The sequence below is a fragment of the Coptis chinensis genome, chromosome 7, assembly GCF_015680905.1.
Source record: "Coptis chinensis isolate HL-2020 chromosome 7, ASM1568090v1, whole genome shotgun sequence".
Taxonomy (NCBI): domain Eukaryota; kingdom Viridiplantae; phylum Streptophyta; class Magnoliopsida; order Ranunculales; family Ranunculaceae; genus Coptis; species Coptis chinensis.
The window spans coordinates 36,092,653-36,109,039 of record NC_141462.1 but is presented as its reverse complement, the minus strand read 5'-3'; the positions used below and the strand labels follow the sequence as shown (position 1 = coordinate 36,109,039).

Sequence of the window (16,387 nt, the reverse complement as noted above, 5' to 3'; positions counted from 1 at the left end):
GTTTAAGGCCTTGTTGCATATGGTCAATGCAACCGCGACTCGTGAAACGAGAATTAGTTAGGACTACACATTTTGGCCACTTATCCGTTTTTTAATGTCTCTTCTTTGCTTGAGGACAAACAAACAAAGTCTTTGTTTGGGGGTAGTGTGATAAGCACCCAAAAGTGTATTATGAAACCCCGTTGAGACATATAAATTTGGTTAATTATGTGTTTAATAATCATGAAATAAATATGTTTTCATACTTTTGCAGGTATTCGCAGTAAACATGGAAATATGGTTTAAACCTACAATAAAGCACGAGGAATGACATGTATATGAATTCTTCCAAATCCGCACAGAAGCATCAAACTTCCGAAGCTCCTACCTCTTGAACTAGGACTCCGAATGCGACAAGTGAGCTGCTCAGACAATCAGGGCGATGAACTCTACGCATAGGTGGGAAGGTGTAAAATTGCCCAAAGATCGGACCGCCACTGGACTGCACATAGGACCCACTATACGGGCCTGTAAGATTGGATGAGTTATCAATCATGGAGCATGTCAAGACAAAAATGACAAATTATTGGTGCAAAGTTGACACCTTGCATGTAATTAATTAGATTAGGTGTTAATAGTGAAAAAAAGGCAAGGTGTCACTTTGTTTTAATGTGGTGGATAAAAATGAAGTAAATGTGGTTTGATGTTTCACATGGGAGGAAATGAGATGTCTCTCAAATGAAGAAGAAAACAAAACAAGGGGAGGGGACACTCCATTTACTCCATTGACTTCTTTTCCTTACATTGTATTATTTTAGTTCCTTAGTCATTCTTAGTTTTTTAGTTTTTTGTTTTGTAAGAAAGCTTGTAATAGTTTTAATGGAGGAAACTTTGGTTTTCTTCTAGGAAATAAATAAAAAACAAGTGAGTTTAGTTAGTTTTTCTTCTTCTTCTTTCTCTCTCTTTTGTTCTTCTAGCTTGTAATTCATCCTCCCAAGGATCATGAGCTAACTTCTCTTTTGGGGAGTTAATCCATCTCATGTGAGGGAGAATATTTGTGGTTGGCTTGGTAGGTTGTTTGGAAGAACAACTAGACCTACATCCTATCCCTAAATGATAGTTAGTGTAGTGTCTAGTTAGGAATCAAATTAATGAGCTTAGAGATAAGTCATTGCTTGGTAAAAATGATATATATTCGGTGATGAGTATGAGAAAAAAAGATTCAATATTCGGTGGATATATATTAGATATATCGATGTCGGTGTACTAAAAAAATGATATATATATATATATATATATATATATATATATCGGCGATATATCAGATATATCGGTGATATTTTGTTCATTATTTCAGATTACCCATCTGTTCTCAACTCCAAGGTATCCACAAGGCAATGGCCATATTGAAGCCTCCAATAGGGTTATTTTGGATAACACGAAGCACAAATTAGATGATGCAAAGGGTTTATGGGTTCAGGAGCTACCTAAGGTCCTATGGGCATACCGAACTACGCCCAGACGATCGACTAGTGAGTCCCCATTTTCACCGACCTACATAATTGAAGCTGTCATACCTCCCGAACTGGTAGCTCCCACTCAGAAGTCAGACGTTGTGCACACCTTGGACAATGAAGAATTATTATACAGAGAAATGGATCTCCTAGATGAAAAGAGGGAAAACGCCGTACTGCGCTTGGTGGCCAACCAGCAGATTCTGAAAAGATCATACGACAAAAGAGTCCGAATTTCAAATCTGGCGATTTGGTTCTGCGTGAGATCCCAGAGCATAACAGCAAGCTTGGGCCTAACTGGGAAGGACCATACATCATCGACAAGGTTGACCGAACTAGTTTTTACTACCTACGTACTGTTGAAGGGGACGTTCTTGTCAAACCATAGAACGCACATCACCTTCACAAGTACTATCAGTAATTTGTTATTTCATGCTTCTTTATGCATTGTTTATTCTCTCCAATCACCAATAAAGTTCCTCACCTTGCAATCGAATTTATTTCTTACGTCAGTTCTTTATTTACTATCCACAATGGACCAAGCCTTTAGGGAATTATCTTCTCACTATCTGTTCAAGAATATTGTATGCCAAATTGCTTTGGAACCAGTGATACTGAGTTTGGGGAAGTTGAGCTGTATGTCAGTTCCCATATTATCCCCATGCGGCCTGAACTGTATGCCAGTTCTTTCAAGCTGTTGTTATCCTAGATGGGTTAAGCATTTAGGGAATCTGACCACATTAACTGCTCAATAAACTGTACGCCAGTTTGACTTGGAACAAGAGATAGTGTTCTTGAGAGCCCAAACTGTATGCCAGTTCCCAAAGCTCTCATAACATCAACGTAAGGGTTGCTGGGAAGATCTGGGTTAGATCCAGATCCTAGAACGCAATCATTGGCTTGGAATTATATCGGCATGATGGCACTGAGGAAGACTCTCCCACTGTTGTTCTGGTGATAACCTATCTATTTTTAATAAATAAGACTTGTCGTCATGAAACACAGTGTTGTGCTCATGGCACCAAGTTACTTTCACAAAGATACATGTCTCTATTGTGATCGAACTTTCAGTTACAGTTAACTTGAATGGCTTCCATGATATCCTGATTAGATTCTAGTTATACCTCATCTTAATCTGTTTAGCCTACTAGGGTCACCTATTGTTGCTCCAAATGAACTTTGGGGGCATCAGGGGTAGAATATGCATAGTAGTACATGTTATATAACATAAAATGCTTTAAATGCATGCATAAACTAGAAGAGCTGCAAAGCTGCAGAGCTCAGTAAGTAAATAGTATGTGAGCTACATAGCTCAATATTACAGACCCATAGAATAATTGTTTAAGAATAATTGTTTTCTAAATCATGATCTGAAAGAGTTAAGTCTTTACTTAGCCTATTGAGCAGGGGTGGAATCAAACTTCAGTTCACCATCAGTACTTGCTGCTGCACCATTGTCAAGAACTCCTGGTTCGTTCTCAAGAACAGACTGTGTGGTTGGATTAGCTAAAACGGTTGAAGGTTGAACAGAACCTTCACCTGAAGGTAGAACTGGTAAAAAAGGAAGCTGAACGGGAGGCATGTCATCATCGGTGTCTTCTTTAGAAGATGAGGAGGCATCAGGCATAAGTTCATTCTGAATAGCTGAGATACTGGTGTTCAGATCAAGAAATAAGATGAAAGGGTTGGTCACTTGCCCCTGATCATCTAACTGAGAAACATACCCAGTAGCCTCAATAGCCTCCTCAAACTTAACATGTTTGGCTATATTAAAGGACTCTTCAGAAACATCAAGTACCCTCAGAGCAAAACGAATGGCGTTTTCAGCTGACCTCTTCTTCACCTCCTGCACCACTTTGGAATAGAACTCAGAGGTCTCCACCAAGAGATCACCAGCCTTCTTATCAGAACGTAGACGCTTCTCTTTGAGAGCCTTCTCATAACCTGACATAATTTCATTTGCATGGGTATTGGCTTGGCCAAGGGTTCTCATCTCGGTATTCCTACAATGGAGTTCCCCTTGGACTTGGTCATGCTTTGCTTGCAAGGTGGTGAAGTGGGAGCACAGTTTCAAGAACTTCACTTTCCAAAAGGCAGCATCAGCAGCTCCTTTTTGGGCCTTATCCAGAGAGTTGTAGAGGTTGGAGATAGTATCGTCTCTTATATTCTTGAAGCCAGTATCATATTTCTTCTCTTTTGCCAAAAGATGGTCTACCAGGATTTGCAGCTCCCGGCTCTTTCTCAAAGAAGACCTCTTTCACCCGGATCACTCACCAAGAGTCATGTCATGGATTTGTACCGAGGCCGAGCAAAGATTGGTTCTTTCATGGCTAAAAAGTTATTCACTAACTGGAAAAGGATATAGAATGTGTAAGTGACACAATGAGAGAAACAGAACATTGAATAGTGAGGAAAGTCTTACCTTGGCAAGGTGAACATCAGATCGGTGAAAAGACAGGTCTAGACTCTTAGCCATGTTGGCTTCAGTTTTGTCAACAGGAAGTCGCACAGATTCCAGAACTCCCAGCGCGATATCAACATCATTAACAGAGTGTTTGTTGGTAATAGGAAGTTCATCAGTTCTACCCCAACGCCTCATCTCCATGATCATCTCTTTTTCAGGGGAATCTAGAGATAGTGGTGAGAAGGGAATGTCATCATTCACCCTCCTCCTATCACCAAATCAAGGAGGAGGGAGAGCAACAGTTACAGCCGATGTCTCAGTAATGCCCTTCCCCTTACGATTATTAGGGAGGGAAGGGTCAACAATCAGAGGTACGTTGTCACCAGCTTGTTCAAAACCTGTAGGAGAATCTGGAACTGGTAGGGATACAGCTACTTTCTCAAAAGACTTACCAGAATAGGGAATACTCGCAGGAACCTTGAAGAGTATTTCTTCATTCACAGTGAAAGGGCAAAATTTCATTTTCTTACCATATAGGGCAACATCAGGAGCAAGAGCAGGATCAGCTCTCTTCAGTCTTGAACTGTTGGATGCACGTAAACCCCTTTTAAAGTTACTAGTCGCCAGCAGTTCATGAGGCAGTTTAGGGCCCCTCCCACCAGTGATCACACAATTATCACTGACAGCAGGCTCCTGAACTGAGCCCGACGTCGTAGCATTACCAGAGGTAGCCACAGAACTTTCCTCCATACGGTTTCCTTTTCTTATAGTATTCAAAGAGGATTCATCCTAAACTGGAGGAGGAAAAAGTCCAGCATCCTAATCTACAGGAGGAGGGAGTACTGTGTGCCCAGAATTTACAATGTTTATCCCAAAAGGGGAAAAGTCGGGGGCAATTAGTTGCAGCAATTCTTCAGCAGACATGTTGAAATATTAAAAAAAGTGGGTGGGATCAGGAACTATCACCCAAGGGATCCTTTGTTCCTTGGGGATCTTCTTGATAAAGTCCACCGTAGCAGCATCAGTTGCAGTTAGTTGATTCCAGGAGGAAGAGTCATCTAAGGAATAATAGCAAAAAATCTCAGTCAAAAGACTTTTATAATGGTTACAAAATTCGTGAGAAAAAAGACTTACTGGTTGGAGCATGAGTGTGTTTTCTGGGAACAGGAATTCCCACAGGCTCACCATTAGCATCAGAAGGACGAACGTCCCACGCATCATCCAACACACAAAGGTGGTGATCAGCCCAACCCTCGTCACTCTGCTTCCCCTCGAAAAAGACGATCAGAGAGTTCTTGTCTCTGGTCATGAGGTAGTAGTAAGATTGGTCTCGAATACGCTGGACCTCGTAAAAGTACCCAAATACCCAACAATTCAGGACGAATCCATGCCTCTTTGCTAGTAGGGCAAAGTACATGACAGTTCTGTAGAACAGCAGTGCCGACCAAGCGCAAGATTGAAGTGGATCAGACATTTTCTTAGTAGTGGGTGGAGGGGAAGGGTGAGTCCAGCCTTAAGTTGACCAATGGTGATGAGTGCCACTTCCTTGTAGGCCAACTCATCAGACAACCTCCCCCACTCCAGAACCATATCATCAGGGATGTGAAATTTCTCTCGGATCAGTTCCAGGGTAGAGATAGATCCCCAAAGTTTTTAAGTGACCAATTGAGATTCATGATCGGAAAAGAAAGAAAGTTTGGAGTTTTGTTTAAACCCTAATGGGAGATCAAAGGGTTCAGTGTGCAGGGAAAAAGTAGTGGAAGAGATAATAAGGTTTCTCTCACTAGACCCTTTATCTACAGATAAGATGGACGATTACAATTAGCCCAAGCATTGTGCCTTTTCAGGATGGAACTGCCATAATTACCTTTTTCGGGAAACGGCATGTCTGTTCGATCCGTTTTTTCAGAGCCTTAATTAGTTGAGTACGTAAGCAGTTCCAAAAACTGTTTAGGAAAAAGATTCTAGCGCCAAAAGCAGTATCACTTCAAGCGCCCACGTGCTAAATGGCACAAGAGGGGGCATCTGTAAGGGGATTTCCCGTCATTAGATAGATGACACGTGTATGGGAAATGTCCCAGGATTACGGGTGTCTAGAATGAGATGAGAACCATCGGATCAGTTTTGTGAATAAGTGATCTCGTGCTTAGCACGAGTGTTTAGTAAGCATGTGCTATACACGTGACTAATCGCCTTTAAGCATAACAGTTCTCCAAGTCGTTAGGAGCTAATATGGACAGTTTCTGAACAAAAGGAAACTGAAGAGGGTGATCTTTGATGATAAGGAAAGAATCGTAATGACATATCTTAAGAGTTACCTTTTAGATATAATTTTCCCATATACGAAGGGATATTATGATCATTAAGGAAGCCCACCTCTAATAAGATATGGTCTAGATTTAGACTTCCATAAGGAGAGGATTCCTGATAGGAAGGCAGAGTCCAAAGATGGAAGGGAACTTACAAGCGGTGAGGTTCGCCCTAACCCTAAGACTCTCAAAGCTCTTCCTATATAAACCATAGGGATTCACTCTTAGGAACTACGCAATATAGGGTTTGATTCTCTTAAATAAACAAGGAGATACGTAGGCAGCCGCCAGGCGGTTCAACTCTGAACTCACAATCATCTCATCCTTTCTCTACCTAGTAAAAGCTTCTAGATCATAAGGCACAGAGGAAGATTAGGGGATACTTGGAAATTCCCCTACACTATCAAATCTTTTCGGTTTCTCGAGAAGTCAAGAGTTTTAATTGAGAGAGAAGTCTTGGCGACAATTTTAATAGGTTCCACATGGCATTGTAGGCAATATTAGAAAATGCTATCTTTTCTATTAGAGTGCCACCTAGGAGAGAGAATAAATTGCGCTTGGTGTACTCTAATTTAGTATATAGTGAATAGTTTCTAGGTATGTATTTCTTTTCCTTGGTGGATAGAACTATCATGCATCATTGCATCTATAGTTACATTGGTAGTTTTGAGGCAGTCGTTTAGTCTTTACTCATATGGGCAGGAAAGAGGAGTTTGTAGTTGACTACGTTAACTACAAACTTGAATCAACCTTCATGCTCCAATTCATGTGTCAAGTTAGTTGCCCATATACAATTCAACCTTCTCATAACATATGATAGGCAAATGAAACTTGAATCAACAAGTAGAAGTCAATACCATCTGCACATTAAAGAAGATTTCAATGCCAAACTACCAACTTTAATGTAAGCACAAATAAAATCGCTTAGGAACTTCAATTTAATCTTAAAAAATAAATGGTGACATGGCACCTAGGTGCCACATGGACATCGCTGAGGCCTGACCTCGCATAACACCTTTGACATAACTATGGGTTCAATTCACCATCCCTGAGATGGCTGTCACTTCTCTTAGCAACGGATCATTAGGTCTGGATATATTCTTGACCGGTTAGATTGATTGTTAAAAAAAATTGGGTAGTTTTTAGTCACAAAAGAATAACCAATGCTTCCAAGATAGGCTCTATGCACTACTTCTTTGTGGAAATGATTGCGACGCTTTGCTCATATGCTGGTCTTGGCTATTGGGGTGCGGAAGAGGAAGCCAAGTTGACCCAACCACTATACCATTTTGATATTTCATTTTATTCCCATGTTTGCAACTCTGTAAAGGACTATAGGCTCGAAACTTAATCAAAGCTTAAATTTATTATCCTCTTCCCTAGTGAAATAGAATAAAGTAAACATCATAATATATATATCATAAACACTAGACTAGAAATTGGGGTTTAGAAATTGATCAGGTACTTAACAAAAACAAAAATTGATGATAGACAGAGGGGGATACCAAACTTCAGAGATAGATGTAGCTCTCACGCACTGTTAAATCAATCCTACCAAAGCTTTACTTCAGAGCTCGACCTCCCACAAAAGCCCTCACTTTCCTTTTACACTAGGGTTACTGAAAGAAATAATTATTAGGCGGGATGGTGAACTTCTCTCTGAAAATTCATCTACAAATGTCACCGAAACCAAGAAAGACAATAAATCTCGTCTCTAATTTGGGACGATAACTAATGTCCTTTAGTCAACCTAGAAAACAAGTATGTCGGGGTTCAAACAATTTACGACGACATTTCTCATTCCTAATTGGAGACGGGGTATATAGTCCTAAGAGTGTGTCCTACTTATAAAATTCTGGTGTAGTATCCATAAATGAATTATCCCACATTCACAAATTAAAATATCAAGGACCCAAACCATACTAGGATTCATCATATTGTAATCTACCAACTCACAATCCTTGACCACAAAACACATTCTAGCACCAAGTCCATATATATATTTTTAATCTCCACTAAGTACATTAAGGCTGTCATTGAATTTTTTTTATGAACAACAAGGCTTTAGCCAAGGTCAACAGATACAAAATTCAAGCATAAAAGGTAACACCCACACGTAATCAACTTATTATCAAATATATCATCATAAGGTTACAGCAAGAACATAGATTCGAGGACAACTAATCATACTAACAAAGTCCCACTATAATCGTAAATCAACGCCAATTAAAACATTCTACCAAGTTGCACATTTCAGACCATAAGAAGTAGCAAAAGATGAGAACAACAACACCAAAACAATAAGAGAAAAGAAAACTAATAAATTGACCAGAAAATTTTATCTTCACCAGAATCCAGCCACCTGCCGGTCACCGGTCTCTAGTGACCGGTGACCAGAAAATGTGGACCCTAGGTCTGAACCCTTTGGCTCCGATACCAAGTAGAAATCTAGAATAATATTGATAATAGAAAAGGCCGGTTAAGTGATTACATAGGACTCACTCTCCATAAGTAAAGATTATATATATACTAACACTCATATCTACTCCAGGTGCCGACCTAGCAAAGTCAGTAAAACCTTTGGGTGATGATACCATAACCCCGTCAGCATCAAAGAGTTACTGATCTCATTTAAAATAGTCTTGCCAGAAAAAACACTCATACCTACTCTATGTGGGACTAAAACCTCATACTATAGAACAATCATACGTATATTTCTCCACATTGAAGTAGCACTAATTAGAATTAACCCCTAGTAATTAGATCAACAAGTCCTGGCTGACAGATTTTCTACAGCTATTAAAAGTATATGTTAGCTACTCATCCGAGACTAAAGTTAAAGAGAACCAAAAGAAAATTTTCGACAAAAATGCAGATGTTTTATCCTTTTATGTGATCAATACAATAGAATGATAGATGATTGAGATTTTTCTTTTCTTAGCTTAAGCAATAAAGGATTTTTATTCATTGTTTTTCAAAGACTAATGATAAGCACCAAAAATTTTAATATTAAACCCTGTAGAGACATAACAATATAGTTGATTACGTGTCTAATAATCATGAAATAATTATATTTTCGTACTTTTGTAGGTTTTTACAGTTAGTGTAAAAATGATGATAAAACTTGTATAAAAGCATGGGGAATAGTGTATATATATCTGAAGTCTTCCTACTCAACCCCTGTAAAGCCGGACTAAAGGCCGGAGACTCAAACAGGACAGAATCAAGTCAGAACGGGATTACGTAAATAGAAGTATCAAACTTCCGAAGCTCATATCTCTTGAACCAGGACTCCGATTTCGGTGAGTGAGCTGCTCAGATGATCAGTGAGACGAGCTCTACGCAAAGGCAGGAAGTTGTAAAAATGCCGAAATCCCAGCCCGCCACTGGATGCAGCACGTGGACCCACTTTGCGGGCCTATAAGATTGGATGAGTCATCAATCATGGAGCAAGTCAAGACAAAATATGCAAATTATTGGCACAAATTGACACCTTGCATGTCTTTAAATGCCTTGATTAGACTTTTGTGCAAAAATAGTGTTTAGTTTTGGCTTGATTTGTTTGGAGATAAGATGAAATTAAAGTAGAGTAAATGTGGGGAGGTGGTTTCACGTGGGAGGAAAGGAAAATGCTCTAATATGTATTGATTTGGAATATGAGAGATTCACTCTCTCATCCATACATGTTTTTTATTTTTTAGCTAAGTTTAAGTTTTTGTAATAGTGTTAATGGCTACTTGCTTTGAAATTCTAAATAAAAACTTAGGTTCTATTTCTCACCCTGTTCCAAAATGATAGAGATTGACCAATTCCGAAGTATGGAGCTCTAGATAAGGTCGCGTGTGCATGATATATTTTGAGATAGGTATGTTATGCTAGGGATCGAGATTCAAGTCCGTTTTTTGGTTTTTCTGTGAACCCAAAACGGATTAGAGACATAGTGATTTTGTTTTCTAAAAAGTTATGAAACTAATCTTTGCATGAATAAGATTAATCCTTCCCTATCTTTCTCTTTCTTTTATTTAAGAAACAAACTTGTAATTTCTAATAACTTGCTTAGTAAGTCGTCTCAGGAAGTAGAAATATATCATTCAAAAACATTCTCACATGGTTCTCTAAGGGTAAAATTTCAGTTGTGATAATTGGCCTAGTCCTAAGGTTTGGACGAACTCCTTACTCTAATTAAACACGCAAAACACGTGAGTAAGGTGAAATTGAATATTAGTACCTTTTGAGGATTCGTGTCGCAAATACATAAAACTACAAAAGGGCTAACATCAATTACAACCTAGCCTCAATGAGATTCTAAGGGGTTATATACATACTTGTCAATCTATACGTATCGTATCATATCGAAAGCAAAATGATCAGTATCACACTATTGCATTGAACATTTTAAGTATTGCAAGATACGGGGAGCATATCATACGGTACGATATATGATACGATACCGTTGATACGCGACGGACGGATGATATAGTTAAACACATGAAATCATGAAAAACATTATCTAAAAACGAGTCATTTACTTTTTTTCTTCTCCATTCTAAGCTTTGGAAAGTCGTACTAGGTATAATATATATATATATATATATATATATATATATTCCTTTTTGATAAATAACAAGTTACAACCCTAGTCCAATCGAAGCAATTTTACTTACTCAAAAGAGCTAACACTACACCATAACAGCTTTTTTGTGATGCCTATTTGGAGTCAGAAATTTGGCGTCTCAATTGTGTCACAAAAATTTGTGACGGTATTTTGGCATCAGTAATTTTTGTGACGGCATTTTGGCGTCACAAATTTGTGACAACATTTTCACATTTGTGATGGCATTTTGGCGTCACTTTTTTTGTGACGGCGTTTTGGCGTCAGTAAATGTGTTTTAGTTTTAAAAAAAATAATAATTATTATTTTGCTATATGATCAATCATTTTGCATTATAGTACTGTCCAAGAGATAACTTATTTTAAAAACAATCCAATTAATCCACAAAATACACAAGTATACCTTCAACAATTAAAATTTTATTATAACTCAAAATTGCCAAATAATCCATTTCACATTTCAGAAATAGTCTACAAAGTACATAAAGATGAACAGTCACGATTTACTCTATATCTCTCAAAATTATTATCAGATAATTTTCACACTTCTACAATATACAACTACAAGGTACATCTTCTTCGCAAGTATCCAAGGTCTAGCATAAATGAAGCACCTTCAAAGCTCCCATCAAGTGAAAAGAACTAACTCTTAACTTGCCCTTCACAAAGAAAGAAGAAAACGAAGAAAACTTTATTAATGAACTAATAAAAACGAGAAAATATATATCTCACCTAAGTATATATATTGAATATGACAATTGCTAACCAAGGACAAGACATAAGATATGATGAAAACTTAATAAACTCTTGCGGCCAGTAAAATGATGTTTAGAGAAGCAAATGCACCTTTACATTTAGTGTTACCAATATACAAAACTTTATTTACACACTTCCCTTCTTTTGACATCTATGGATCACTCATTGAATGACATGAATCCATATAGTCAAAATCCATTACTTGATAATAGAAAGGATACACACAAAACAAATAAACAATAGACAAAAAAAGAATAGCATAAACCTAAACTAGCAAAACACAAAGAAACCTAAACTAGCGTAGACACAAAGAAACTTACAGTTTCTTGATGTTTAGCATTCTTTCTCCAATGTATGAAAGGATTGGGCCAGTAATTGAGCAGCTTCTTAAAACCCTGCGCAAAAAGGTAAAGCTTAGTCCTTTACTAGACTAATAGTAAGATTACACAAGAAGTATATATCCAAAACTTAACTTACAATTCTTCTAGTTTTGTCAGCTCTTGCAAATCTGGAAAATCCATACTCGATACATTCAGGTAAGATATCCTCCTAAAGCAAAATATTGATCAAACAAAATGGTTAAAAAGATAATTAAAACTATCATACAGTGGCAAAAGGCTCTACAGTCCTCCGAAATAATTGTATGATAGTTGCTTTTCTCGGGAAAGAATTCAACATCGAGAGAAAGAAAACAAATATGAGCAAAGTACACCTACGACTAAAGGAACAGAAGGATTGCAAACAATAAGAATTTACCATGGGGAAAGAGAGCAGCATCTTTCTTCGATAAATTTCCATAAGACCATCCCCTAACTTGAGCTGGTGCACCCTCAATCATTAGTGTCAAATTGACCGGATGATCTGCTTTCGGGCGCACGGACTCTTTCATGAGGATCAGACCCCTAGTTTTCCTCTTGCTACTGTTTTCAGGTTGAGCATCCTCCATATAGTTCTTCTTATTCCTTGCAAAGACGAGGGGCTAAAAGCGTTCTCTGACAAGAAATCTCAAGCACTTAAAGAACAAGCTAGAAGAGTCTTGAGGAAAGGAATAGAAAAGGATCCTACATATACAAAGCTGGTCGAGGGACTAAGCACATACATCAGCTTGAGCAACCACATTAGGTTGAATCCAACAACTCCAGAAAGTTCCATCATCTTCAGCACCACAAAAATTGGCAACCTGTAATGAAAACAAGAGATGTAAAGAGGGGAAAACTTACTAGTCCTCAAAATTAGTTTATGGATATTTTTAGTTGGAAACCAAACAAATGGACTAGCGAATTGTACTTCTAAAAGACTGTATCCTATGTGATATGTATGACATCCTATGTGATATGCATGACAATTTTACCTTGAAAGCACTTAATAGTTCATTTCCTTGTTCCTCTTCAGCACCCTTAGATTCAACCTTCTCTGCTCGTTCAAGAATTTCATCGATATCCATATTTAAGAGTCGCTTTTTTGCTTTTTTCTTCATTTTTTTCCTCCCTGAACAGTTCCTCAGCTCCAAACCGTAAAATGGCTGACAGCTCATTCTGTAATGACAAGAACTGTAAAAAGTCAACTGAACAATGTCTGCCATGGTGCCCAAATAATATGCCAATAGTATCACCAGAAGACAAAAAAAGATAATTAAAATTTGATGAAGCACGATAATAAACAAGGTAAAAATGTCAGTCTAGCTGGGTCCACCCCAACTAAAAAGGACATGTACAAGATAAATTGTATATTGTCCTTTTCAAACTCTTACCTTATCAAACAGAGAGTTTCCGTTTTTGGTTTCCTTCTTTTCAAGTCTCCCCTCTGCATTTAGTTTCTGAATGACCAAATGGTCAAGGACCTAAGATAGCGGGAAAGTCAAGTATATTATTAGTTCCATAAATCTAGTGTGTACAAATACAAGAAAATAAATATGAGTATGTGCTTGTATGTTTCAACTTTCAACATAGCACTCCAGTAATCTAATATATGATGAAATTCTTAACAGTCAAAAAATATATAATTTTTACTTGTATGTTTGAACGTGTAGAAGTTCATGAGACATGGTATATGATTTAAACTTTACCATCTTTTTCTTAGCATGCTCTAAGATATCTTCTTCTACATTTTTGCTAGTTACGAACCGATAAATGTTAACAACTTCTTGCTGCCCAATTCTATGAGCTCTACTCATTGCCTGATAGAAATCATAGATAAGTGTCATCACAAAAGGCAAACCAAGTTGCTAATATTAAAGACTCCATGGAAAAACAATATATAACATACATAGAAGTATTAAAAACTCCAATTAAAAAAGGGGTTATCCTAGTATTAACATACATAGAAGTATTAAAAACTTCCAGGGGCATTAAAGTGTTCCATAGCCTGATGACGAAGATCAGCCCTAGTACTGCCATCCAACCTCTGAAATTGGAACCCTCTCAATGACAAATATTCCGCCAATATATCCAGCAGTCGAACCATCTGCATAACACAAATAAGCAACATGATGACTACACTCCTCCTTAAAGAGGCGAACGGGTAATCATCAATTGTCAACTCTACAACATGTTTAGCTCTTGGATCCTCAACTGCCACACCCCTGACAAGAAGATTAAATTAAAACTCTTATTATGGATTAAAAAGTCAATTATTAGAAGGTTGTAAAAAATAAATAAAAAATTAATTAATTAAAAGGTATTCCAATAAAACACCAAGTACTAAATCCAAAGTCCATGCAAATGCCACTTTCACTTTTCTAACTCACTACAATATATCAAATGATATTACTTCCTGATGAACCCAAAATGGAACTCACTCCCAAGTCATCCATTCCTCAAACAGTCAAACCAAAATTTCAGGACAAAAAATAATTAAAAGAACTAGCAAAAAGCATACAAGTCCCACAGGATGGTTGGTTTATAGCTGAACTTTCAGCTATATCTATCTAGATGAACTGATGGTAAGTAAGTGCAGCAACAAATTGTCTAACCCAGAATATCCAATGGTCATGAGGTCATCCCAAAAATATTCCTTGCTTTTAAAGAAGTACAACATAAAAATTCTTAACACATAATCAAGTATGGTCATTCAATAAAGTATGTCCTCCAAGAACCATGAAAGAAACCAGTACATAAGATGTTCCTATGGGAAATGCTCTAAGTAATGTACCAACAACAATTAGAAAGAGGAAAAATAAAGGAATCAATAGCAGGCATGGTGTTTGAATAAATGTGTACCTGAAGCCAAGCACCGGAGAGCACAATCAATGTCCAAACCTAGCTTGCTCCAAGTGTAATAAGTCTGAAAGTTTTCTGCATTTGAAACTCAACTTGGTTTTACTCATCTTCAATTAACTAAGAAATGATGACTAAAGAAAAAGTAAGCAAAACAAAAGGGATAAGACCCGTAACAATATCTAGCTTGTCGATTCTCAAGCCACTTTAAGAACCCCAAATCAGTAAGACATCTTATATGTGGGGGAAAAAATATTGACAAGCAAAAGTTAATAAAAATGAACATACACCGTAGTGTATTCCATTCTCTAAGCTTTAGCTGTCCCTTCAATTCTTGAATCACATCATCAGGTTTGTATTGGATTTTCAATGCTTGATCCATTACACCATATATATTATACCAGCCAAAAAACAAAGCATGGTGATTTTTTTTCCCAAAGTACAAGAATGAAACTCAACTTTAAAAACAATGCATTAAAAACATTGCGACATACCGTTGTTAGACAAGTCTTTCCGAAATAGTCACCTGTGGTGCCAAATGTGCCTAGGTCTAAAAACTAAACATGGAACGGGATAAATGGAATCAGTTGAAAATTGACTTCAAGACCATTACAATGCACTACGAATATAGGTATCTAGAATAGTATAATGTATACGACACTACAATATAACACCATGATAAACCAAGTCTCTCTTCAAGACTTTAGAAACAAATTTATAGATTTGTATGAAGAATTTCTTATAGATGATCTAATCGGAAAGGTGGCATAAGAAACTATACAAGAGAAGTAGAAATAACCAGTAGGGAAGGATATAAAAAAAAAACATTATAGATAATTAGATAGATACCGTATTTAAAGCTTTAAAAACAGCCTCAACAATGTTGTACTGGTCTCTTAAACTAACAACCTACCAGAGATCAGAAAATCAAGGTTAAAGACTATGGCATACATAACTCGTCAGCTTAGATACTCTATGAGCATGCCCGAAAATGTAAGAAATTGATAAGATTTGAAAATGCGTAAACGAAACTTATAGTGCTATACCATTTCTTTCCTTTTGCTTGTTATATAGTAAGATTAGATTGCTTTACATGGCTAGACCGTTTTTCTTCCATTTACAAAGTTATATGCAATCGTCGTCATTTTCATTCCTGAAATACAGATCAACACTTTTAATTTTGTGGATCACATAGACGTGATACAAATGAAAGTGTGAAAACACAAAATAAACCAAACTAGGAATTGAACGACAAGAAAAAATGTATAACTGCCTATACTCAGATGTTTATGTTATAATCAAATTACAAGATAGAAAAAACAAACATTGACTTGACTACAAAGCTTAAAGACAGAAAAAAACTCCAAACCTCTTAGATTAGAGAAATCCATTTAACAAACCTTAAGGGATAGAAACTTTGTAACAATATCACAATTATGCAAACCTCTTACTCAGAGCACACTTATATAGTTATATGACATTCAATAGTCAATTAAGTCTTCAACTATAGGCAAAATGATATTAAACCAACCACCCCACTAGATTTTCCAGGGAAAAAGAAAATGATGGAAGGGAAAACCCCAACCTCTGTGACTAGCA

At 37.2% G+C, this 16,387-nt stretch overlaps 1 long non-coding RNA gene across 1 annotated transcript; it reads right to left on the bottom strand.

The window, feature by feature from the left end:
• Window positions 1-14,035: 14,035 nt before the first annotated feature.
• On the bottom strand, window positions 14,036-15,356 carry LOC147487324 (uncharacterized). The gene is made up of 3 exons (XR_015200701.1): window positions 15,283-15,356; window positions 14,792-14,866; window positions 14,036-14,154 (listed from the first exon to the last, which is right to left on the bottom strand). It is a non-coding gene; the product is annotated as an uncharacterized LOC147487324 (long non-coding RNA).
• Window positions 15,357-16,387: the final 1,031 nt, after the last annotated feature.